Below are 27,016 nucleotides of genomic sequence, written 5' to 3'. Positions count from 1 at the left end.
AGAAAAGTGTTGCGTAACAGTTGCCTTTTATAGACCTAGTGCGGCCCGCCGAATGGCTGTGATCTTGCTCTGCGGCCCACATGCTGAGTTGAGTTTGAGACCCCTGCTCTAAGTCTAAGGGACCCCAGGAGACTTGCAACCAGGGGAGCAGTGCGCAGCAGCAGCTCATTCCACACTAACCACATGAATCTTTCTCCAAGATCCCCTTTTCTCTGACTTTCTTCCTGAACAGCCAATAATTTTTTCCTTTATTTGCTGTGCTTTTTCTCTTGGTTGAATTCTTTCTCTGAAGAAGAAAAGAATCAAGGTCTTATTGTTTTCCCTGTAGCAAAAGAACTCTTTTTCTTATTTTATATCAATTCTACCACTTTAAATGTACAAGACAAGCCTTTTATTGAATTTCTTTTTATTCTTAGCAATTGGTAAAACTACATCTGAGTGAAAAAGTTTTCTTGAATTACTAGAGGTTAGAGGTAAGAAAGGTACTTGTAATACTAATATTTGGAGAATATGTCCCTTATTTTATGTATCCCCTGTAGTATCCCTGATCATGTTCTTTACTATTGCATTTGCTTAGTAGGAAAGCGAAATGTATGACTACAATTTACAGAGGTCTTGTTGGGCATCGAATCTATGTCAATATGTAAATCACAGGCATTCGGTTTTATTTCTTATACTAATTTGATATTACTAAATTAACTAACCAAACTCTTAACAAATTGTCTCCAAGGTTCAAACTCAGGTTGAGACCATTTTTTTCTCCACCCATATTCTGGAGTCAATCGGTCTATTCTTACTACGGATTCCCATACATACACTCTCAAGTCAAAGTCAAAATTATTTTCTTTTTCACTGGTGAGGCAAAGTCTGTTCTGTTTGCATCTCACCTCTACTTCTCAACTCCCAGGTAAACTGATTCTTCTAGTCACCAGACCTCCTCATTAGGTAATATGCCTCTCATTTCCCATTCCCTGGAATATCTTAGAACTGGACTTTTTGCCTTGATTAAGTACCCAATTCTCAATCTTCTCTTTCTTCAAGTCAGAATGTTAGCTCTCTTAGACACTTTTATATTTCTGTTGCTAAACTTCATGTCATTTCCACCTCTACATATCACATTGTTTTTCTCACCTAGGCAGAGTTCTTTGTTAGTAAAAAGGTTAGCATATCTAATATCCTATCTCCTTAATTCTTCTCCTATCACAATGAGTCATGGTTATCCTTAAATCTATACATATTTGGGGGCAGGATACCACATTAATCCCAAGTTTCATGGAAATAGAGTCTCATTAAGTTTGCCGAAAGTAGGAAGTTCATTCTTCTTTTTAGTTGTCCAACTTCTGTTAATTGGGAACAGATGAGAACCCTGTTAGATATATACAAAGTTGATCCTCATTATTCCTGGGGTACATATTTGTAAATTCGCCTACTCACTATAGTATTTATAACCCCCAAATCAATACCTGTAGTGCTTTTGCAAGTCAATCATGGACATACACAGAACAACTGAAATTTGAGTCGTCTGATGCTTCCATTCCTGGCTGAGGGTGGAATGAGATAATGCTCTGCCTTCTTGATTCAGCTCTCACACTTTAAGTAAGTGTCTTTTTTTGAGGTCCAGTTAGTGCCGTGTTTCACATTTTTGTGCTTTTTGTTGGTGATTTTATTGTTTAAAATGGCCCACAATTATAGTACTGAGGTGCTGTCTAGTGTTCCTAAGTGCAAGAAGACTGTGATGTTGCCTTACAGATAAATAAGTGTGTTAGATAAGCTTCATTCAGGCATGAGTTGTAGTGTTGTTGACTGTGAGTTCAATGTTAATGAGTAAACAATTTATGTTAAATAAGGCATCTTTAAACAGAAGTAAACATGAAACAAGGTTATGTATTGATCAGGTAATTAAAGTGTCATGACCAGATGTTCGCATCTTATTCCTGCATTTCCTCTAGGAACAATGATTTGATATTTGTGATTCAGTGTTCACAATGACTTTACAGCACATTACTATGAATAATGAGGTTTGATTGTACATGTGTGCATTTTCATGTAGTAAAATGCTGCAGCTGGCTAATACTTTCCTAAACAGCATATTGTAGTTTACAATAAGCCTCTAAAATTCTATAAATTAAATCTAGTGTAATTATATATACATTTATTCATTGATCCAACAATCGTATTTTTAAAAATCTATCCCAAAGTTAAATGGCAAACAAAAGAACATACATACATACATACATAAATAAATAAATAAATATCATTATGAACCTTCTAATGGGATTGTATAATACCACCTTTGAAACAGCCTTGACAAAACTAAACTTTAATCTGATTATGCCTCTATACTTGACTACCAATTTACAGAAAATTCAAAGGAAAGAGGAATATATGAAACATATGTGGATGCAATCAGCAAAAACCATAACAGCAATTCTATTGAACAACAAACCCCTACACATACACACACACACACACACACACACACACACACACACGACTTGGAGCTTAAAGAGACTTAAGTACTAATAATACTAAATGTTGGCAAGAATATGGCCTGACCTGTGGGGGCGCAGTGGATAAAGTGTCAGCCTGGAAACACTGAGGTCGCCGGTTCAAAACCCTGGGCTTGCCTGGTCAAGGCACATATGGGAGTTGATGCTTCCTGCTCCTCCTTTCTGTCTGTCTGTCTGTCTCTCTCTCCTCTCTAAAATGAATAAATAAAAAATATTTTAAAAAAATACATAGCAACTTGAAATTTCATACATTGCTGGTAGGAATGTAAAATAATAAAACCACCTTGGAAAATTTAGTATTTCCTTATAAAGTTAAACATAAACCTACATTTGGATCAAATAATTCCATTCCTAGAAATTTATCCAAGAGTAATGGAACATATCCACAAAAAGATTCATATAAGAATGTTTATGCCTGACCAGGCGGTGGCACAGTGGATAGAGCCTCAGATTGGAATGCGGAGGACCCAGGTTCAAGACCCCGAGGTCGCCAGCTTGAGCGCGGGCTCATCTTGTTTGAGCACAGCTCACCAGCTTGGACCCAAGGTCGTTGGCTCGAGCAAGGGGTTACTTGGTCTGCTGAAGGCCCGCGGTCAAGGTACATATGAGAAAGCAATCAATGAACAACTAAGGTGTCACAACAAAAAACTGATGATTGATGCTTCTCATCTCTCTCCGTTCCTGTCTGTCTGTTCCTATCTATCCCTCTCTCTGACTCTCTCTCTGTCTCTGTAAAAAAAAAAAAAAAAAAAAGAATGTTTATAACAGCTTTATTCTCAATAACCAAAAACTTGCATTAACCCAATGTTCATCAACAGGATAAAGGATAAACATATTGTTCTAGTGATAGTAATTATAAGAAACAAACTAATCCAACAGCATGGATGCATCTCACAGACATTATCCTGAGAAGAAGCTAGATATAAGAATATGAAAGTCTGGAATAGGCACTAATCTAAGGTAAAACAAACCAACAAAAAAAATCAAAATGGTAGTTTCCTGTGAGGGGATAAGAGGCATAGGGAACCATTTAGAGAGATGTAAATGTCCTGTGTGATAATAAGGTTGTGGGTTACAGAGGCATATCTATTTGTCAAAATTATACAGCTAAGAGTTGTATATTTAAACATATGTACATTTCACCTCAAAAGACTGTAAAAAAAAATAGTGCAATGAAAATCCAGGAGTAGGTGGAGGAATAGTTAGTAAAGAATGACAGATTGTTAATAATTGCTGAAGCTGAGTGTTTAATACATATATTAGTTGGCATACTTTGAAATTTTTTTATGATACAAGTTTTCTTTTTTAAAGAGGGAGACATTTAAGACATATAACAACCAACAGCATGTATATTCCTTTTTGGATCCAAATTCAGCACAACTGTCTGGCTATTTAAGGATATTAATGAAATATTCAGGGCTTATATTTTTAGGTGTGATAATTACATTATAGCTATGTTTTTAAAATAAAGATACCCACTTTTTAAGAGACACCAATGGAAATACAGATGAAATTATATGGCATCTGGGATTTATTTTGAAATAAACCAGTGGGCGTGATGAAGTAGTGGTAAAATGAGACCTACCAGGAGTTGAAAACTATTGAAGCTGGATGCTGGGTGCATGGAGTTCATTAGCGTATTTTCTCTGTTTCTATAGATCCTGAAACTTTCTAAATTAAAACACATTTTCAAATAATGCATTTTAGAAACATACTCCTATAAATTGAAAAACTGCAGGCTGGCTAAATCTAGTAAAAAAATGGAACTGTGTCTCTGTTAATGTGCAATGCTGATTTTATCTGAGAAGAGACAGGCTGGGGGCAGGAACTTGGGCTGGTAACACGAGAAGGGGGTGTGTGGTGACTCAGGTTGGGAGGCTGGGCGCTTCATACAGTGACACAGTGGGGTGGGGTTGTAGAGAAACTGATCTCTGAGAGGTAACTGTGAAGATAGGACAGGCAGGAAGAGACACAGATGATTAAGGCAGGATGTGAAACTGCAGGGGGAATGAGAAAATATTAAGGCAGGACCAGTTAGGGAGAGCTAGTTGTGAGGAATCAATCCTTACAAAGAGAGATGTCAAATAGAAAATTTCTATTGGCAAAGTCCAAGATTCCCGTACTCAGGTCTACACAGAGATTTTTAAAAATCAAGGCGCTTGGAGAGTAACTTGCTAGTTTACTTACTAAAGTAATTTGAAGAACTAGAAAAAACTAACAAGAAAATACTTGATTCATATATAGTATACCAACCTAGGTGAGAGGATGAAATAGCAAAAATTAAAGCGAGTATTGCAAGCTGATAGCCTTATAACTTTACCCTAACCTTTCTCCTCGCCCTATCCTAGCTCCCGAGTCCTCCCCTGACCATGTAACAAGACTTTCTATACAACCACTCTAGGAATCATTATCCTTAACGGTCCGTATATTTCTTTTTACTTGAACACTAATGAAGTAGTATTTTAGAAAATTGGATGTGTTCTTAAAAATACTGGTAAAAAGTTTTAGACAGGAAGAATATAGGTAGTTATGGCAAAGTGTTTGAAATAGTTTTCAAAAATGAGTGAAAAATCGGTTCCTACATCACGGCAGACTGAGCTAATTGGAGCCGCCTCTTCTGATAAAAGTTCGTAGACACGCTGGGTAAGTCTAACAACAGAAATAACAATGAAATACATAGCTGAGCTTAAGGGAAAGAAAGAGAAATCCCTGTTGCAAAAAAAAAAAAAAAGTTGTGTTCACAGGAGCCCTTAATCTGAGGCATTCAACTAAAGGCTGGAGGCCAGGTGCTGAACGCCTACAGAGGGACAGGAGATGTGCCCTTGCACCTGCAGTGCAGAGGTTAAAACTCCTGCTAATGCCAGGACTTTCAAATAGCTGCACGGTAAGTGAAAAGGAGCTAGAAAAAGTTTTGTCCATTAAACTGAACAAGTTTAGAAATTAATTTGTTTTTTTGCTCTGAGCTCTGAGTATAGGAAAAATTCTCCTGGGAGAAATCTAAACCAAAACTGGCGAGTATAGGGTCTGAATTTACACTATCTTTGTAATGAAAGAACCCCAAATTGAGATATTTACATAAAAATTAATCCAGGTGAGAGAAAATACTATATAGATATTTGATAAAAGACTGTAACTAGAATATATGAAGAACTCCTAAGAATCAATAAGAAAAAAAAGATGGTATAATAGAAAAAAATGGACAAAACTTTAACTTAGACTTTTCAAAGAAAAGATTTCCAAACAGCCAATAGTCTTATTAAAAAAATTGCTTAATTTCATTTAATCATCAGGGAAATGCAGATAAAAACTACAATGGATATTTACACACTCACTAAAATAGCTAAAATGAAAGTGACAGAAAATAACAATTGGTGAGGGTGTGAACACATAAGGAAAAATAAGTATTTGCAGTAAATAAAAAAATAATGATGACAACTAATTTTTAGGAAGTTAAAACAAGGTAGAACTAAATACTATGGAAAGGTATGATCATAATCTTTCTAGATTTCTTGTATTGTTTAGGAGTTGCTTAAAGAATGTTAACTTTAAACTTTATTAAAATAAGTATACCCTGTTAAAAATCTAAGGATAACTATTGAAACAATGGATGTGTTGCATATATAACCAACACATCAGTTAATGTAACCAGTGTTTCGAGGGCAGTAACCCTGACCCCTGCCTTTGAAATGCCAACAGTAGCGCTCAGTCATTGTGAAAAACAAAAAATGCCCTCACACATTTCTAAATGTCCTCTAAGAGATTGGTGACACCACTCATTGAGAAAGATGTTATTAGAAGGATACATGATGAAGGGGGTGGGGGCGGATGAGAAAACGTGAACAGATAGGTGAAAGCTAGGAAAGGAGTGGAGAAAAGGCAAGAAAAAAATCATGAAAAAGTCATCACATCTATTGGTTTTATTTCACAAACTCTTAGATTTAAGAGATATCTTGTTTTATTAAAAATATTCATTTATCATCTGTATTTTTACAAGAATATTATATTTTACAAAAAGAATCCAGTTCCCTATATATCAGTCATAGGTACCATCCTTTTCCCATGGAACCTAATCTAAAACCTGGACCAACTACAACCTTATAAACATACTATATATATTCCTCAATGATGTATCTGTTAAAATCAGTAATTAATAATGGAGTATCTCAAAGATCTAGAATCATATATTAGTGATAACCCTTAACTGATCTGAATCCATTAAGCACTGGATTTTCAACAACAAATAATTTATTGGTTAAACCAAGATCTAATTCTTTATTTTTCAATGTTTTCTTAGGTTTTAAAATCTTGAATAAGAAAGTAAACGTTTTTGATAAAAATAATAGTTTAAAATTCTTCATTTCTTTGTATTGTGAGTAATGAAATATGTACTCTAAAGACAGTGCTTTGGAAAAAACACTGGTGACCTTTTTGTTGCCAAATGCAAGGGACTCTTTCAAACCTTGTCTTATCTAACCTCCCCATTTTAAAACACTTTTCTCCTCTGGATTCTGTGCTAGTGCATTGAGGAATGGAGTAAAGAAATGAAATGGAGTCACTATAGTCAAGCTGCTAAATTACTAAAGTCAAGTAGTGGAGCATGAAGAAATGATTATGTTCTTGTTTTAACTAGCCTGGAACTTAAATTTTTTAATATCCCAGTCCCACCTCAACACCTGGACTTATACCAGACCTTCAGATCCGCTGAAGGATTACATATTCAGACCACCTGACATCTGACTGATAATTGTCTCAGACAAAACCAGAGGCTAAGGTGCCTGACCTGTGGTGGCACAGTGGATAAAGCATCGACCTGGAATGCTGAGGTTGCTGGTTCAATACCCTGCACTTGCCTGGTCTAAGGCACATATGGCAGTTGAAGCTTCCTGCTCCTCCCCCCTTTCTCTCTCTCCTCTCTAAAATGAATAAATTTAAAAAATTAAAAAAAAAAAAAACAGAGGCTAAGGATGGAGGGCAAGAATGGGCTTTTTTTTTTAATTTATTCATTTTAGAGAGGAGAGGGAGAGACACACACAGAGAGAGAGAGGAGAGACAGAAGAGGAGATGATGTGGTTTCAGTCTGAAAGCTGACAGGGTTAGAATCCAGGAAGAGCCAATTCTTTGAATCCAAAGAAAGGAAAAGGCTAATGTCCAAGCTCAAGGCAGTCAGGCAGAAGGAAATTCTTTCTTACTTGCACAAGTGTTAGCTTTTTTGTTCTATTTAAACAGGCCTTCAACTGATTGAATGGGGCCCACTCATATTAGGGAGGGCAATCTGTTTTACTCAATCTACCAATTCAAATGTTACTCTCATGCAAACATGACAGTAACCTCACAGACAACCCAAAATAATGTTTAAAAAATATACGGGGACCCCATGACCCAATGAAGTTGACATATAAAAGTAACTAGCAAAAGTTTTTTATCTCAGATAGTGATAGCAAAGATTAAATGAGATAACTTATAGCACAGGGGTCTCAAACTCGCGGCCCGCCGAACAATTTTGTGCGGCCCGCAGACTAATCCACGAAGTTCAAAATATTTTGGATAAAATTAAGTAAGCCTAGGGGCCTACTTGTATTTTTCATTTCTCTAGCATCCTAGCTAGATATTAGCTTAGTTAACAGCAGTTGTGATGCGAACTACAGTTTCTGGTCGTTTTGTGACACTGAGTAAACTGCATGTACGATTGTGCTTGTTGTACTGATTTTTTTTTGTTTTCAACTGCAGTGAGAAAAGTGTTGCGTAACAGTTGCCTTTTGTAGACCTAGTGCGGCCCGCTGAATGGCTGTGATCTTGCTCTGCGGCCCACATGCTGAGTTGAGTTTGAGACCCCTGTTATAGCAGATGCTTGGCACAAGTAAGATCTTAATAATGCAATAATGTTAACTAGTGTCATCATTATTATTCTACACACTCTTCCTGAGTGATCTTATCCACACTCGAGTTGGGTGATTAAATGAATCCTAAATATTTATTTCATGCCTATTAGATAGCATCACATTCACTTCAACTGTCCAAAATGCAATTTATTATCCTTCTCCGCAAAGTTGCCTCTCCTCTAGGGTCTACTATCTCAATGAATAATTCCAATATATACTGTTCAATTACACACCCAGGAACCTCAAAAATTATCCTTCCCTCTTCTTTCCTTCACTTCCAACATCCAAGCAGCAATCAAGTCCTGTTTATTCTACCTGTTAAACATCTTTGGTATCTGTCCCCTTCATTCATAACCACAGCTCTTTGGTTAATTCCTCGTCTCTCATCTGAATTATTGCATATTCTCTTAACTGATCACTATGTTCAAACCTAACTATGATTTATATCACTCTCCTGTTTAGACTCTTTCAATGGTTCCTCATTTCCAAACTCCTTGGCATAACATGGCATACAGGACTTCTATTATCTGATCCAGAACCTCATCATTCAGGATACCCACATTATACTCTGTAATCGGGCCATACTGAACTACTTGTAGTTCTCTAAATGAGCCCAGCTGTTTCATTCACTCTTCATGTCTTTTCTTACAGTCAAGTTCTAATGATATGTCCTGGCTCCCTTGGTGAGCACCTACTCATTTTTCAGAACTCAGCTCAATCACCACTTTCTCTTTGAAGTGTTTTCTGATTGCATTATCTTGTAAAATTATTACCTTCTCTACATTCCCACTATCTTCTGAACATACTTCTAGAAAAACACCTAGAAAATTGTATTGCACTTATTAATCACTTAATTATAAGCTTCTTGAGGGCTAGAAATATGACAAATTAATCTTTGCATCCATAGCATACAAAATAAGTATTTGATGAAAGAATAAGTGCACAAAATTTGAGATTCAAAAACTTGTCATTATTTCGTGAGCAAACTAATCAATAGGGATGGAAATATAAATACAATCTAAATTTGTTGTGTCATTGTGCAGTGTTTTTTAAAGTTCCAAAATAACTGCTTGCATACATGTTAGTTGCACTAATATTGAGAATATATAAGCTGCATTCTTTGGCATACAAGCATATTCCTTTAAAACACTAAAATCTTAACTAGCTTGTCTTCGACATTTTCCAAATATATCTAAATGTCAGAGCCAGCATTTGGGGCCTACAAATCTTTTGAGTGAAAGCACAGGCCTTCAAATTATGTGCCATTCACAGGTTTTAAATAGGAGCATGTTCCATATTGACTATGAGCTATTTGGAGACTTTGAGGACATTAAAAGATAATTTTGTTTTGTGGGGGAATGCTGGAAGGTAAGAGTTTTGAGAGATTATCTACTTATTATCTGAATATTAAAATGAACACACACACACACACACACACACACACACACACACCCCTTTATTGCTTTCAAACCTGAGACTCTCAGCAAGAATCCAACATGAAGTTTAGGATTTTTCTGATCCCAAAGGGAAATCTGCTTGAACTTCGAATAAAAAACAAACAACTTTTAGCACATATGAACTAATAAAATCTAATTTGTCAGTATAAGATATGAGCAATTTTGACTAAAACAAAAAGATGTTTATTTGCAGCAGATAAAACATTTTTCTTTTAAAAAGAAATTTTTTTATATTTATTCATTTTAGAAAGAAGAGGTGGGAAGGAGCAGGAAGCATCAACTCCCATATGTGCCTTGACTGGGCAAGCCTCAGGTTTTGAACCAGCGACCTCAGCATTCCAGATCAACACTTTATCCACTTTACCACCACAGGCCAGGCTATATTTTTCAATAAAAGGAGAAAAATAAGTTTGCAGCAGTTTCTTCAAATCATAAAATTGGTATGCCCAGTTTCCCCTGTTTCATTTACTAGCAAGTTATATTTCTTGCACAATTTGGAGAAAAGTGCCAATATTGTGATTTTGCCTTATTTCATATCCTGAGTGCCTTTTTCATGGATATTTGAGAGTAGAGTAGAAATAGAGATTTTTATGTAGTCCAGTGGTGGAAGAAACTTGTTGGAAGTTACTGAGCAACTTCCCAAAATAAAAAGCTTTTTATAATTTCAGAGACAAAAAAAAAAAAAATCCAACTGATTAGTCCCCTGGGATTCACATTCTTTCAGAAATGACTCTACTAAATTTGAAAGTTCAGGTAAGCAACAGAAAGACAAGGAAATGTAGGTGTTAGACTAGATATGAAGATGGAGCTGGTGGTAATTGGAGGCTAACTCATTTTCCATAACTGAGCAGTCCTGAATTCAAAACACCGCAGATTTTGAAGAACTGTATGGTAGAAGTAAAGCTGTAATTTCAAAATGAGATCCACAGTTTTTGATATATAAATGAATGTCACCTTGATTTTCCACTCCTGACTCTGGAGTACAAATGCCAACATACATATGTTTAAACTGAGGTATAGCTACCTTATTATTGTGGCTCAGGTTCAAAGTATATACACTGCCTGAGCATTTACTGTATTCCCAGGACTGCACTAAGCACTTTACACATAATTATCCCTTCAAGAAAAACTGATCAAACTGATAGTAAATGATGTCCTTTGGATGGAGTACCCCTGGAATTTTAGTGCCAAATATGTGAATCCAAGAACTATGTTGAAATTGCTGGCAACGTGGCAAATTTTGGAGAATGTATGGGTGTACCTGATTCTGAGAAATATTCTCTATTTTATGAAACTATTATAGTCTTGCAACTGGCTGTTCTGATTAGGTTCAGCTATACACGACACAGAACACAAAATAACAATGGCTTTAAACAAGATAGATGTTTATTTCTCTTTCATTTAAAAGACGTCAGAAAGTGGAGAGTCCAGAGTTGCTGAAGCTTCCTGTCAGCTCCATGGTCATTAGGAACACAGAATTCTCCTATATTTCTGTTTCTCCATTCCAGCATTTTTTTTTTTTTTTTAGGATTTTACTTTATCTCCACTATTGACTTACTAGCTATACCTGTTTGTTTTATTTTTGATGGCTATTCTCAGGTTAAGAATATTCATTTTTAATTTATCATAATTTACCTTCAAATATTAGTATAACACTTTATTTACCATGTAAATTCTTACAATTCCATTTCCCCTTTCCATCTTTTGAACTATTGTTGTCAAAAATTTTACTTCTACATGTTATGAACTCTTTAATACAGTGTTATAATTTTTGCTTTAAATAGTCAGTATAATGAGGGGGGGAGTCTTTTATATTTACTCATATAATTGCCATTTCTGACACTCTTCATTCTTCAGTAAAAATCCAAGTTTCCATGTGTTATTTTTTTTTAATGCTGAAGAAATTGCTTTAGCATTTCTTGTTGTGCAGTTCTAATGACAACGTTCAACTTCTTTTTGTTGTCTTTTCCCCCATTGATTTGAGAGAGAGAGAGGAACAGGGAGAGGTGGAGGGAAAGAGAGAAGCATTAACCCCCTGTTCTAGTTAGTTGTTCCATTTAGGTGAGTGCTCATTGTTTCTCATACATGCCCTGACTAGGGAGCAAACCAGTAACTTGGCGCATCAGGATGACACTTTATCCATTGAGTCACCTGTCCAGGGCCTTAGTTTGTTTTCTTTAGCATTCATTTTTGAAAGATATTTTCTCTAAATATGAGATTCTCTGTAATAATTTTTTCTTCTTTCAGCACTTTAACAATGCCCTTTTACTGGCTTCTTAGTTAATAGAATTTCTGATTAGAAGATCACTATATTTTTGGCTTTGTTTCTCTATGTAGAGAATATACTTTTTCCTCATTACTGATTGCTTGTAATATTTTCTTATCACTAGTTTTCAACAATTTAATAGTGATGTCTTTTGCAATGGTTTTTTTGTGTGTGAACATGTTTGTTTACCTTGCGTAAGGTTCATTGAGCTCTTGAGTCTCTGGGTTATAATTTCTATCAAATATGAAAATATTCTTAGCATTAGTACTTGAAATAATTTTTTGTCACTCCCTCTCACCCTTGTCTCACCTGGAACTCCAGCTACACATATCTCAGAATACTTGGTATTATTCCACAGATCACTGAGGCTGTTTTTCTTTTTTTAATATTTGCTTTTGTGTTTTTAGCATTTTTTTTTCTTCATGTGTTTTATTTTGGCTAGATTTCTACTGCTATGCCTTCAAGTTTATTAATCTATTCTTCTGAAGGCCTAATCTGCTTCAGAGTGTTAATCTCCTTCAATGAAATTTTAATTTCAGAAGTTGTGATTTTAATCTCTAGAAATTCCATTTTTCATGTCTTTAATTTCTCTCTTTCAGCCTATGGAGTGTATTTATAACAATTGTTTTAATGTTGCTAAATGTTAATTCTACCATCTCTGTCATCTCTGGATTTGTTTATGTTGACTAACTTTTTTCTGGTTATAGATTAAATTTTCATACTTTTTTGTATGTCCTAGTTTTCTTGCTAATTCCCAGGCATTTTCATGACTTTCCTGCCTCCTCTTTAAGTGCTGGCATTCCCCAGGGTGCTATTATTGACTCCTCTGTGTCTGCTGAGCATTTTATCTCATTCATTCCCATAATATCAACTACCATACCTATGATGATATATTCCAATTATATCTTCTGTAGTATATATCTCTCTTGAGAGCACTAGAGTCATATATATATAATTTCCCAGTCTACTTCTCCACCTATATGTCCAAACTCAACACAGCCAAAGTAAACTCATCAAATTCCCCCTCAAAAAGATGTTCAATCTCCTGTGTTCCCCAACTCAATGGATGACATCACTAGCTCATAATCATATGAGCCAGAAATCTGGGTCATTCTTTTTACCCTTCCTTGTAGTAGATATTGTGGTCCCCACCCCAACCCCATTCTTAGCCTCAATTCTTCTTCTTTTGGGTAATCATTTCAACTTTCATTGGGATAGCAAATAATAGCCACACCTCCTCATCACAGCTTTATGGGAAGCTGACTCCTTTGGGTCTAGGGGAAGGGCATATGTCTTTATCCTAAGATAATTAACAGCATGTCATCCCCTGACTACCATTTTTAGTTTATGTAGACATATGAATCAATTCTTGAGGCTTTGGGGAAAGTAGTTTTCCCTTCTTTCTAAAAGAGTTTCCAAAAATGATTCTCTGTTTTGTCTCTTCTTGGACCTAATGGCAAAACTTTCAGCCACAGAAATTGTTGGCAGCTGTCATTTGACCATAAAGTTGATACTAAGGAAAGAAAAGCAATGAAACAACAAACAAACATGTCCTAAATGACATCACTGAACTGATGAATCATTCAGCCCTGTAGCCCATCTTTTCACTGGTCTTTCTATCTACACAGGTCAATACTGGTTTATTGGTTAGGTCAGTTAGAAGTGGGGGGGGGATTTGCTACTAGAAACCAAAAGCAGCATAAAGGATAACTTTCCCTCACCCTTCACCCCCAAATACCGGCAATTTTGAGGTTCTATTAATTCTATCCCTCAAATGTCTGATAATACTCAGTTCTGTCTCCTGCTGGTGCCTTAATTCACGTTTTCATCTTTCTTTAAATGCATTTCTAAGATGCATATCTTATCAAAATTTCATCTACTTAAAATCCTTGCAGGGTTTACCATTGCTTCCAGAAAAGAGCACACATTACTTAGCACACTGTAGTAGATTCTTCATGATCTAAGTTGTCTCATTTACCTTTTCTATGTCTCCTTTTTCACTCTCCCAAACTTAATTCTACCACCAGCACTCTTCAATTCTTTGCTGAACTAAAACAGTCTTTGGTCTCATGCCTCTAGCACTTTACTCTTCTTGCTGCCCTCCACACCCCACTCTATGCTCTCACCCACTACTCTCTTCCCCCTCCTCCACCAAAATACACAAACACACTACCTCCTAGTCAGCCTCAAGTTCAAATGCTCTTTGAAGCATTTCCTAACCTTGCTTGAGTTTGGGTAGCTGTTTATTAAAGCACCTATTATAGTGTTTATCACACTGAGTTTGTTTATTTACCTGTCTCCTCCTTTGTACAGTAAACACTTTGAAAAACAAGAAATGTTCTTTTACATTCTTGTATCTCTGTTTCTGGGACCTAGTAAAATGCCTGGATATAGTATTCTCAATAATTTTTTTTTTTTTTTTTTTTTACAGAGATAGAGAGAGAGTCAGAGAGAGGGATAGATAGGGACAGACAGGAACGAAGAGAGATGAGAAGCATCAATCAGTTTTTCGTTGTGACACCTTAGTTGCTCATTGATTGCTTTCTCATATGTGCCTTGACCATGGGGCTACAGCAGATTAGTAACCCCTTGCTTGAGCCAGCGACCTTGGGTCCAAGCTGCTGAGCCTTGCTCAAACCAGATGAGCCAGCGCTCTAACTGGTGACCTCAGGGTCTCAAACCTGGATCCTCTGCATCCCAGTCCAACACTCTATTCACTGTGCCACCGCCTGGTCAGGCTCAATAAATATTTTTTGAATGAATATGTGGTCTGCAAACAAAGATTTCTGATTTTGAGTCTATTTGAAAACCTTAACTTTCCCCACTTTAATGTGTTTCTGATTTCTAAGCATTATTTTTTTTCTTTTTGGATATGGGGTTCTAGGTAGGCAAAGAAGGAAAACGAGAGCTTGGGACAGGTTGACTTGAGTTGGTCCTCTGGAAATCCAGTAACATGCCCTGTCTTTTACCACCCTTCGCCACCACCTGTGGGTGTAAACTTAGCTGACCAGCTCAACAACATACTCAGACCTTGGTTCAGACTTCTCTTATTGCCAAATGAAAGGTTGCCAATATATATATCCAGTAAACAGTTTTTCAACTTTGTACTATTTTTTTTTAATTTACAATTTATGAAATTTATATTTCTTAAAAGTTGTAGACCTTAAAATAATCTGCATTGTTTTACACTGGTCAAGTAAATTACAAAAATCTTAACCCTGAACTTTATCTTTGCTGACTTAGATGTGTCTAAGTGAAAACAATTAACTGTAGGATTCTAATAGTAATGATGTTCCTAATAGTTTTATAACCTAAATGTTAAGTTACAAGAAGCAGCTACATCTATACAAATCTTAGATTTAAAAAAAAAATGAATTTGAGATATAGTTTTCGCTTGAGGAGAAGGAAATGGGTATGGGTATTTTGTGGTTCAGGATTTGTGATACAAAATTAAACAGCAGAGAAGACTGAAATATCTGGAGGAAATAAGATTTCACTGGGCACTTGTGAGTGTTGCGGCTAAGAGTTGGGGGTGGAGCGAAGTAAGAAGGACTAGCTAGCTAAGGGCGGGATCTCTAACAGCACAATACAAGAAGGGCCTGTTCAGTCAGCAGCAGAGCCAAACACTTTCTCTTCCTTAGTGTGTCGGTGACCATAGTAACAGTGGGGACCGAACCTCTTCCCACTCCCTGGCATGCGCAGTGCAGAGGCAGCGGGAAGAGTCCTCAATAATGTATTCCTTTTTCCTTCAGTGGGAGAACTACAACTCCCAAGAGACCACGCGGTGCCACGGCACCGCCTCCTGCTGTGACCCATAACTGTTCCCTCCCTCAGGCCCGCCTCCTACTAGTCTCCTCCCCACTCCCCGAGAGTGTGTCAGTGACCGAGAGGCGGTGTGAGGCGGAGGGACCGTCGGGGGGCGCCGCCGCCGCCTCCACTAGCAGCTCCAGCCGTGCTGCGCGCTCGGATTTGCGTCGAACCTGCCCTGAACACACCACAAAGCGGCCCCGCGCCTCTCCCTTCTCCCCGGTCTCCTCAGCGCTCGGCTCCGCTGCCAGCTTCCCCTCGCCCAGCTTGGCCGGCTGGCTAGGAAGGCGGTGGCGAAACGCCGCGCTGTCTGCTCGCGCTCCCCGCGCTCGCACATTTCACCCCCTTGCTCCGGGACTCGGAGCTGTGCTGGGATTCCGGCCACCAGCAATTGTCGGGTGAGTGGCTTCGGCGCGCCGCGGAAGGGGTCGCGGTAGGGCCGGCGACGTGTGCGGGCGAGGTGGACGCGCAACTTCCTTGGTGGCTTCTTTGCGCGGCGGGCCGGCTCTCCCTGGTCGCCTGCGCGCCCCCGCGCCGGAGGCGGTGGGGAGTGGAGTTTGCGGCGCCTGCATCCCGCGCCCTCGCTGGAGGAAGCGCCTTTGTCAGGAGCTGGCCCGGAGCGCCCTCCCCCTCCGCCTGGGCGCGGAGCGCGCGGTGGCCAAGTCTGCGCCCCGCGCCGGCCGCGTGCTGCGGGAGGGGAGCTCCGCGGGGCCTGGGAGGAAAAGAGAAATGAAAGAGGAACAAAGGGGGCGGTGGGCTTTTCTTTTGTTTGTGCGAATCTGATAACTTCTTTCTCTTTCCTTATATAAGGCAGACTTCCAAGTTAGTCATTCTTTTTATTGTTATGATTATTGTCATCATCTCTGCGTGTCTCGCATTTCCTTTCATCTCAGGAACTCAGAGTATTTAAAAACACTAATTAATTACATCTCTGAGACCCCTACGAAACAAGTTAATATGCCCGTTTTCGTAAGTGGGTAAACTGAGGCCCGGAAGAACACTAATTGATGGATACACTTGAACTTCCACCACGCCTGGTGTCTGAGGACCTTGAAAGCATTTATGAGTTGAAACTCGTCCTCCAGTGCCCCCGTGGAAAAGTTAAACATGCTCATTTTACTTATAGGTTAACTGAAGTCTAAAAGAAGTCTGGGTAATTGTTAGGTAGTTAAAACAATAACTCTTCTTACATAGTGTTTGAACCTTAGAACCTCAAAGGACTCTTTAAAAAGGCGCCAAGTGGAGAAAAGACAGTAAATCGTAAATTCACCTCACCATCTACTTTTATATTTGTACATGGCAGGTCTCTTGAAGGCAAGAGAGCAATGAGGGGGGACGGGAGGACAGAAATTCTTAAATATAGGTTTAACAATTTTTAATCACTACACAGAGGGAGATATGTCTTACTTAGTTTTAACAGCACCAACGACGTTCCCATCCCTAAGTCATTAAACAGAATGTCAACAAATAATCAAATGAGCGCTTTATCCAAAGGTGCTGGTTTTGCTAAGGACTGAAGCTTTAATGTATGAAAATGTCTATTCGTTTGTTTCAAAGGCTGTGTACTGCTTTACAAAATGTTACTTTACTTTCATAGCAGCTGATCTTTTGTTTCAGAACTTGCTTTGTCTTTTTCTATGCTTAATATGTATTTTACAACTGAGGAGAAACAAGGGTTTTTAAAAAAAATTACTCAGTTTGCACAGTAGTGTGAATTTAAAATTTTGAATTGTGGAAAGATTCAGTTTCTACAGGTTTGTTTCAGTTTATGATAGTTTCTTTAATAGAGAAAATGTTTTCTTAGAGTGATCAGATTTACAGCTTAAAAAACGTTGTCCTTATACAAATACAACATATGAATTCCTTGTGTTTTTTTTGTTCATACCAACAGCCTCTTCTGGAGGAAAGTTCCTAACTCTGAGGATAAAGTTTATTTATTTTGGTAGTTGAACCAAACTGGAAGGTACCAAATATTTAAATCAAGCATCTTTTCTACTAATTATTTCTTTAGGTGAATTATGATCAGAAAGAACTGTAGTAACAGTACATACTTTCACTTATCCTGAATTCTCATGAATGTAATATTGTAATACTTAAGTTACCCCCAGATCTTACATTCTGATGGATACATCCGAAAAGGAAAACGAGACATTTGCTATTTTTTCCCAATTCTCTTAAAGGTTCCTTTTCTGTAGTATGTTAAAAGAGATCTTGAGTTTAAAACAACCAGCTGGAAAATAGAACAGTTTAGATGTATGGAAAGTTGCATGTAATGAATTGGTTATAATGCCTCATCTAATAAATTTATGACTTCTAAAATGAAAACTCATCTAGGTTTTTATTACTGTTATAGAAGTGCTGTAAATAAGAGCAGTATTTGTTAACTTGAAAAAAGCGAGCTGGAAATTGTGTCTTATTGGCAGATTTAGGGGTGTGTGAAATCTGTGCTCTCCTTAAAATTGTCATTTAAGTGATCTTACAGTTGGTTATATTGCACTTTTTTTGTAGCATTTACATACCAAATTTACCAGAGGCATTTGTACTTTATGGAAGCTACTAACACAATGCATTTGCACGATTACTAGAGTCCAAATGCAGAAGTTAGTGTTGACCGATAAAGGCTGGCATTGAAGGTTTCCTGAGTTCTTTGGGACCTCTGAAAGGAAATGACTGCAAAGTCCAGGGCGGGGAACTGAGTCTGTAATACTGCTGAATGGTACAGTGGCAAATTTCAAGGAGAAGCCTGAGGATGTTTCTATTTGAATTTGTTTCAGCTTCCTTTCAGGTTGTCAAAATGTCACTTGTACATTAAGAATTCTGTCATTTTTGTGGTTGTCCAGTAACTCATATGATAAGGACTAGAGTAGTCCTACTCTGTGAACATCTATTTTCAGACAGAAGCTTCTGTAGCTGATAAAGATTTTAAACCAAAAGACTTAGAACTGAAAACTAACAGTCTGAAATACATACATCTTACCATGGCCCATTAATATGAACCTATCCTAGTATTTATTAAATCAGAAAGGCCTATATTGATTATTTTATTACATACATTTTTAACTATATATTAAAATTTCATAATGACAAATATATGGTGGCACTGAGATGGTTCTAGAAGTGTCTTTGGAAAAATCATGTTATTCCAAAAGTTACATTAACGTCTTTTAATTGAGGAGAATAAAACAAATTTAAGAGCTAGTAGAAAGAAGGAAAAAGTTCAACAGAATGAAGGAAACCTGATGAAGATGTTTTTAAAGAGTACAGTATTAAAAGAGTCCTGGCAACATTATATAAGGGACAAAATTTTAGCTAAACTCTATAAACAGTGGATTCCACTCAGCACTTTCTGTTTATAGATTTCCAGCCATCTTTTTCAGATTTTCTCTAAATAGATCATACAGGAAAAGTAACTACAAATCATTCTTTCCAGGGACTTGGGGTTGTCAGAGATTTTTTTTTTACACATGTGGTAATGGCCATTTATTTTTGTTTTGCTTAAAGTTTGACCTCTGCTAGAGAAAAAATTTCCCTGGGGAAATTTTTTTTTAATATGTGGGAACCTCAAAACAAGAAATACTGGTCACTGAAAGAATTAGATATAATTTCAAGTTATACTATTAGCCTTTTTTATGTTATCTTGAAAGACCACTCCTAATTTTTTCTTCCAAAGGTTAAAAATAATTGCCTAACGTATTACACATAGTATATCCTGTATAACTTTCATTGCTGCTGAATGAATTTGCAACTAATAAAGGACAAGATTTCTTGAGTGAATTTTAGGGAATTTCTGATTTTTCCCCCCTTTTAAATAGAAATAAATAATGGAAATATGAACATCTGACTGGAGCCTTTAAATTAGTATAGCTTTCTTCAGAAATAAACTTAGAGGAAAAGAGCTTCATCAGGTAGTTTAAGAGAAATGAATTATTGTAAATGAATCTAAGAAGACCTGATTATTTTTTTCAGAATACTGTACAAAATATATGTTTTTTCCATAATAAACTTTTTTTTCAGAAAAATAAGGTTCTACATAGTAGTCTTTATATCACTCCTATGATACTTTTATACACCTCAAAATACCATTTACAGAAAAACAATGTGTTGCTGGTGGCTATAAATGGGGCAGCCCTAACATCCGTCATTCCGCAGTTAATTTTGACCATTCATGTTGTTGTTATTTAAGAAGCTTTTAATTCAATACACATGTAATTTACTTCCTTTTCAAAAAATGTATTGCTGATTCTTATTTTATAATGAATCTCTTGGGATGTTAATTCTAAAAATATGTAGTACCCCCAGTTTCCCACCATCTTCTACAGATTCTTTTTCTGTTATTTTTTTGGCTACAATTTGCTTTTTCCTCTAAACTGTAAAATAAGCTAAGAAATGTTTAAGCATACTTGACAAATATGACAGTAATTTATTATGCTAAACTTTAGCTCAGTTTGAACATACAGGGTATATTGAATCTGTTTTGGAGCTAGAAGCACACTTATTTTAGAGAGGGTTAAAGCAGAGATAGCTTATAGGTTTCACCTTAGGTACCATATCTGATTGCTTGGTGATAGCTGCCTAGAGTGTTGTATGTTCAGAAAACTGGGAGTCCTAGGTCAGACTCAGCAGGAAGGAGTGCTGTGATTAGTTTTTGCTATTGAGTGGACAGTGGACTTTTGGCATTAATGTCACATATTCATTTAGTATTTATTAGATGCTGTTTATATGTCAGGCACTGGTCTAGATGCTGATATCGCACAAACTAAAATCCCTGTCTTATGGTGCTTACAATCTAATAAAACACAGACTATAAATATAAGTAAAATATTTAATACTTTTAAGGATAAATGACCTAGATTCTTCAATAAACAGCAAGAAATAAGAGAGGGAGAGGGAATTAGAAGATTAAAAGAGACTCAAGAGACGTATCCACCAGATGCACTGTGGACCTCAGTTACTAGATCCTGCTTTGTACGAACTAACTATAAAAAGATGTTTATGAAAAATTGGGGAAATTAGGTCATTGATTAGATATTTGATGAAAAGGAATTGTTCTTTTTTTTAAGGTATGATACTGTATTATGGTTTTTAAACAGAGTCCTTACCTTCAAGAGATATAATATGAATTAAACTATGATATTAGGATTGTTGCTTTAAAATAATTTGAAGAGAAAAGGAGAATAAATGAAACAAGATTGGCCCAATTATTGAAAATTGTTGAATGTAGATGATGGGTACATGATATTTCTTACATTCTTTCTACTTTTGTGTATGTTTGAAATTTTCCATAATGAACAGTTTTACACACAGATATACATACACAAAAATAAAATAGAGAAGGGGAAGAGGGAATATGTGGGATGCGAGTATGGGATGGGAGGTGGAAGCGGAAAAGACCTCATTGAGAAGGTGATAGATATTGAAGTAAAGACCTCCAGGAAGTAAGGGAATAAGCCTTGCAGGTAATCTTGGACTAGACATTCCAGGCAGAGGGAATCACAAGAACAATCAGTGGCCCTGAGGTAGGAGATTGGTTAGAATTCAAGAAACAACTAGAAGACCAGTGTGGCTAGGTGAGAACCTTTAGCTGGAGATTAAGTCAGAAAGATAAAGGGAAGGTAGAGGAGACCAGATTGTGTAGGGCATGGTTATCTGTCCTTGCTTTAAAGAAAGAATATTTATTTATATACTTATCTAAAATAAGTCTACTTTAGTCACCTGGAAGCTATACACTTATTTTTTTTCTTTTCTTTTTTCTTTTTTAGGTGAAAGGAGGGGAGATAGTGAGGCAGACTCACGCATGTGCCCTGACCGGAATCCACCCAGCAACCCGATCAGGGCTGATGCTCTAGTACCTAGCTATTTTTAGTGCCTGAGGCTGATGTGTTCCAGTGGAGCTATCCTCAGCACCGAGGTTCACACTGGAACCAATCGAGCCACTGGCTGTGGGAGGAGAAGAGGGAGAGAAGGGAAGAGTGTGTATGTGGGGGGGTGGGGGGCAAATGGTCGCTTGTCCTGTGTGCCCTGACTAGAAATTGAACCCAGGACATCCATATGCCAGCTGATGCTGTATCCACTGAGGCACCAGCCAGGGCTATACAGTACTCTTATTTTTAAAACCAGATTACTCAAAATATTTTTGGAACTTTTTCTTAATTGTCTTCTAAACCAGTTAAAGTGCCACAAATGAAAATAGTTCATTACTATATATATATTTTTTTCTCTTTGATTTTAAGGAAAAGGGGGGATTAGCCACATTATATCTCATTTTATTTATCAGCTATGACTCAGGATTTTGACAGAAAGACAACAGGAAACAACTTCAGGCTTTCTAAAAAATCAGATGCATTCTGAGAAGGCAGTAACTTTTTAAAAATTAGTAAAGGAGTTTAAATAATATTTGGGACAATTGTAGCATCATTAGGAATAAGGATATAACCTCTGAGATTGGCTGATATGGAAGACTCTGCTTATTTGTATAGTTAATTAAGTTTTGTCTGATACAGTAAAACACATATACAAGACCATGCACATTTTTTAAAACTTAAGTACTCAAAACAGTCATGTAGGTAAGTTTCATTTGTGTTATGTATTCAAGACTAAAGAGATGGCATTTCTAATGTAATGAAACCGTAACTTTCTTGTTGGTGGTCATACACTGGGGAACTGAAAGACTTGCACACCTTTTCCTAAATGAATTCAACTCTCAAATCTTGTATTTATGCTTCAGTTGTCAAGTTAGTAGCTGTTTCAAGAACATGCTGATTTCCCATAAAGATCTGTTTTTAAGTTTTTTAATTGAAATTATAGAAAAGTGACATCTTATGCTCTAAATATTTTAAAGACTCCCCCCCAAAAAAACTCATCATAAATACAGAAGTTTCACATCTAGTCACAGACAATATACATACAAATAGAGATTACTAGTTGTGAATGGTTTTTATAGGAATTGATTCTAATAAGAATAAATTTCCCAACCTGAGAAACTAAACTTATTTGAAAGATTTTACTCTACTGATAACATTGAATAAAGAAAACCTTTTTTTCTAGTTAATTATACATAATAGGAGGGCACAATGTTTTCTTTTGTATTTTTAATCAGTAATATGTAGAATTTAATAGAATAAAGTAGAATTTGTGAATTTTGAATAAATTGCATAATGTGACCACTAAGAATATAGGTATTTAACTGTAGGGGATTCTTTAACAAAACTTTCTACTTTAAACATTTCCCAGAAAGTTGTTAGAAATCTAGTTCTGTAATTCAGTCAGAGATGTTGTTCCTTTGGTGTATATGTATGTGTATGTGTATGTGTGTTTATAGATAAGTATCCAGACCCATTTTTCATAAACTCCACATATTATCAGGATTGAGCTGTTATACTGGATTATATAAAGTGCTTTAAACACTAACCTATTAGAGTGGAACACAGAGCCCATGTTAAATCTCTGGGCTTTCCATTAACTCTGGAAAGTCTTTAACAGGTTATCTTTAATTCATCTGTGAAATAAAAATGGCAATTTTTCATGAAGGACTTTGAAATTCTATGACAGTGACCATACTGATATGTGACTCATTTTAGAAATAGCTTTCAGTCTGTTGATTTGGTGGTAGGATTATGAATCTAATTTTCATTTCCATTTTTGTGGAATAAATAACTAAGGTAGGGGATGAAGAGAGAGAGGGAAGGGAGGAGCAATGGAAGTAAGGAAAGGAAAAAATTTGTTCTCATAAAATAGTAAACATGACCATGGATAGTTATTGTAACTTGGATCTAAAAGAGTCCATGACCTAATGAGCAAAAATGCAAATATATGAATTAAATAGAAAATTCTAATGATAATACAGATTCCGTTTCAATAAAAAAGTTGCTTTGTAAAAGGAGCATTTTAAATTTCACGTCGACTTGAACATTATGACCACTAAAAAGCCTATACTTAAATTTGGAATTAATAATGATGAACAATAATTAAGCATTATTTAAAAATTCAGTTTATTACTTAAGCTCTATAGATTTTTACAGCATTAGTTCTCATGGTTATTCTTTTCAGCATTGCAAGATCCACTTGTATTCTACATCCTTGCCTTTCTCCCTTCATCTCTGTCATGTTTTTCTCTTCTCACTCTGCCACTAGCTTTATTTATCTTCCTTTGCTAGCTTAATAGAGCCCATTGCTTTTCCACAGTATTTTCTACATTTGTCTGCCATTTTGTATACTTATAAATTAAGATTGGAATAAATTAAGGCCCTAAATAAGTCACAGGTAAAGGACACTTTTCCTATTTGTGTCTAACCTGAATAGCTTCTTTTTATCCTTTTCTTATCCTTGTTATTGTGTGCTCTAGTGAAGAGATGGTGTATTCCAGCTTCATCCAACGAGACACTCTTAAGAAAAAACTGAGTAACCTATAGAATGCAATACTTTTTGCATTGAAAAATGTCAGAAACGGTAATAAACATTGATTTGAAATCCTCATGAGTTGACCCTGCTTCTATTAAAACTTATACCTAAATTAGCAAAATTTGATAGTGGAATTAACAGCACAGTAGAATTTCAAAGCTGTTTTTAACTTGGTGTATGTTGTCATTTCCAATAATGTCAGCTAAACAGGGTCTTCATCATCACTGTGATATTAGCTTTATTGTAAATGGCCTGGGGGAAAAACTACCTGGACTTCTGTTGAGCTTATTTTTGACACTCAAGAGGAAAGGACAGAAAAATCAGTAATGTGGTGAAGAAGTTTATAACTTCTCCTTCCTTCCATGGAATGAATTACAAGGTGATTGGCCCTGATTCTCTTGATAGTTGATAGTTGATAGATGCTTATTGTAATGTTCAGCGTAGTTGGCTGAATCTTTAGAAGGCACAATTAAATTTAATTTAATTTTTTAACCATAAGTGAAAACAGTTGGGAGTGCTTTGTTGATTCTTCAAAACCTTAGTGCTGTATTCCTTCTCAGCAGATACTGTCCACAGTACTTCAGGTTCCTCACAGTTTGCAACAGATTCAGTGGACTGCACGTATTGGAAACGCTAAATGCTGATTTCCTTTCATTTTAAACGACAGTTAACATAATGCCTTTTTCTTCTAAATGATTCTCACTACCATACTCTAAATTTACCAAAGGACCAAAACTAATTAAATTACAAAATCCAAATTATAAAACTAGTTAACTTTAAAATTTATGAGCAAATGTGTTTAATGTGTGTCCTTTTAAAACTCTGGCGGCCTCTAATTAGAAGCCCCAGACCTATAAACAGATATCATGTAATTGAAAGCTTTTTGAATTTACTTACTACTTTACTGTAATTTTCACAAAATGGGAAGATTCAATCTCTAAACTAGTCCTATTAGTTCATCAAAGAAGCAATGAATTGTGAGGTGGGCTCTTAAACTGTTCAACATTGAAGAAGTCTGTGACTTCAACAATACCAAACTATTTTTAATTCATTATTGACACTTATTCAACAAAAAGAAAATCACATTTTGCTAAAGCTTCTTTGTCGTGTCTCTGTTAGAAATAGCATGCCAATTTATTTGTGCATAGTTCAGCTCTTACAGACCAGTGTTTTAAGGCTTTAGCCAGAATTTGCCTCCTGAAGCTGTCTTTAAAATGGCTTCTAAAAAGGATTTGCTAGGTTTCAGAACTGAGTAGGCTGTTAATGATTCAATATGCCCCCTCATTCTCCTCCTACTTCTTAAACTGAAAGCTCCTTCATAGCATCTAGGTGCCCTGAGTCATCATGGCTAAACTCTAAAGAAGAATTGTCACATGGAAAAACTCATCATCAAGTAAAATTGTCAGAAAACAATTTGAGTCAGAGATCATTGATCACAAAGATACAACCTGTAGGTTGTGGGCTTTAAATTTTTTAATATACTTACATGTAAATATTATAGGACTTCCCTAATCTGTTGATATTTAGAAATATAGAGCCTTTGGGAGATAATTAAGCCATGAAGGCACAGCCCTTATGAATGAAATTAGTGAGTTATTTTATAAAAGACCCCAGGGAGTTTCTTTGATCCTTTTGTCATGTGAGGACACAACAATAAGATAGCTGTCAGTGAACAGAGGAAGCAAGCCCTCACCTGACAGGAGTCTGCTTGTGCCTTGGTCTTGGACTTCCCAGTCTTCAGAACTGTGAGAAATAAATCTGTCGTTTATAAGCCATCCATTCTATGGTGTTCTAGTATAGAAGCCTGAATGGACTAAGACATGTTATGATGTTAAAAACACAACTGGAACCTGACGAGGCGGTGGCGCAGTGGATAGAGCGTCGGACTGGGCTGCGGAGGACCCAGGTTCAAGACCTCAAGGACTCCAGCTTGAGTGCAGGCTCATCTGGTTTGAGCAAAAGCTCACCAGCTTGGACCCAAGGTCGCTGGCTTGAGCAAGGGGTTACTCTGTCTGCTGAAGGCCTGCAGTCAAGGCACATATGAGAAAGTAATCAATGAACAACTAAGGTGTCGCAACAAAAAACTGATGATTGATGTTTCTCATCCCTCTCCATTCCCATCTATCTGTCCCTCTCTCTGACTCTCTCTCTGTCTCTGTAAAAAACAAACAAACAAACAAACAAAAAACACAACTAGAGAAAATTTATGGGGCCCTCAAAATTCCCAATGGAGTGGAAACAAATCAAAATGGTCAAGGAAAACTTGATTTAAACTTACTTCAGCTACTAAATGTTTCTATGGCAAAAACCTCAGGTTAGCGAAGTTCAAAGTGATGTTGTTTCTGTTTGGAGGGCACAGAATGCAGCAGAACAAATACTAGACTGAGAGACAAGAGGCCTGAGTTCTGTTTTTAATCCAGCTAGTGTCTTCATCTATGAAGTGGTATCAGATCAATGCTGCTCAGACAATGTGTTGTGTGAATTACCTGGGGATCACATTAAGATACATGTTCTGATTCGGTAAGACTGGTTGGGCCTTGAGACTCTACATTTTTAACAAGCTCCCAGATGTTCTGCTGCTGTGTGCCATGGACTACACTTTATAAAAATAAATTACGGTATGAAGCTCCTTCTGGCTTAGAAGGTCTTTGAATCAGAACTCTACTTTCTCTCCAACTCTTTCAAGTTTCATTAGACTTG

At 36.6% G+C, this 27,016-nt stretch overlaps 1 protein-coding gene across 2 annotated transcripts in view; it reads left to right on the top strand.

The window, feature by feature from the left end:
* PELI1 (pellino E3 ubiquitin protein ligase 1) overlaps positions 1–27,016 on the top strand; it is a 1,042,993-nt gene that overhangs the window by 952,133 nt on the left and 63,844 nt on the right. Inside the window, exon 1 of one of the 2 annotated variants that reach the window (XM_066267251.1) lies at positions 15,993–16,317. The exons of the other annotated variant lie outside the window; for it this stretch is intronic. The gene's annotated coding sequence lies outside the window, so the exon portion shown is untranslated. Of the gene's footprint in view, positions 1–15,992; positions 16,318–27,016 lie in introns of those variants that run through there. 2 annotated transcript variants of the gene reach the window in all.

This window comes from Saccopteryx bilineata, chromosome 3 (genome assembly GCF_036850765.1).
Source record: "Saccopteryx bilineata isolate mSacBil1 chromosome 3, mSacBil1_pri_phased_curated, whole genome shotgun sequence".
NCBI lineage: Eukaryota > Metazoa > Chordata > Mammalia > Chiroptera > Emballonuridae > Saccopteryx > Saccopteryx bilineata.
The sequence above is the reverse complement of the archived record's forward strand: the minus strand, read 5'-3'. Positions and strand labels throughout refer to the sequence as shown.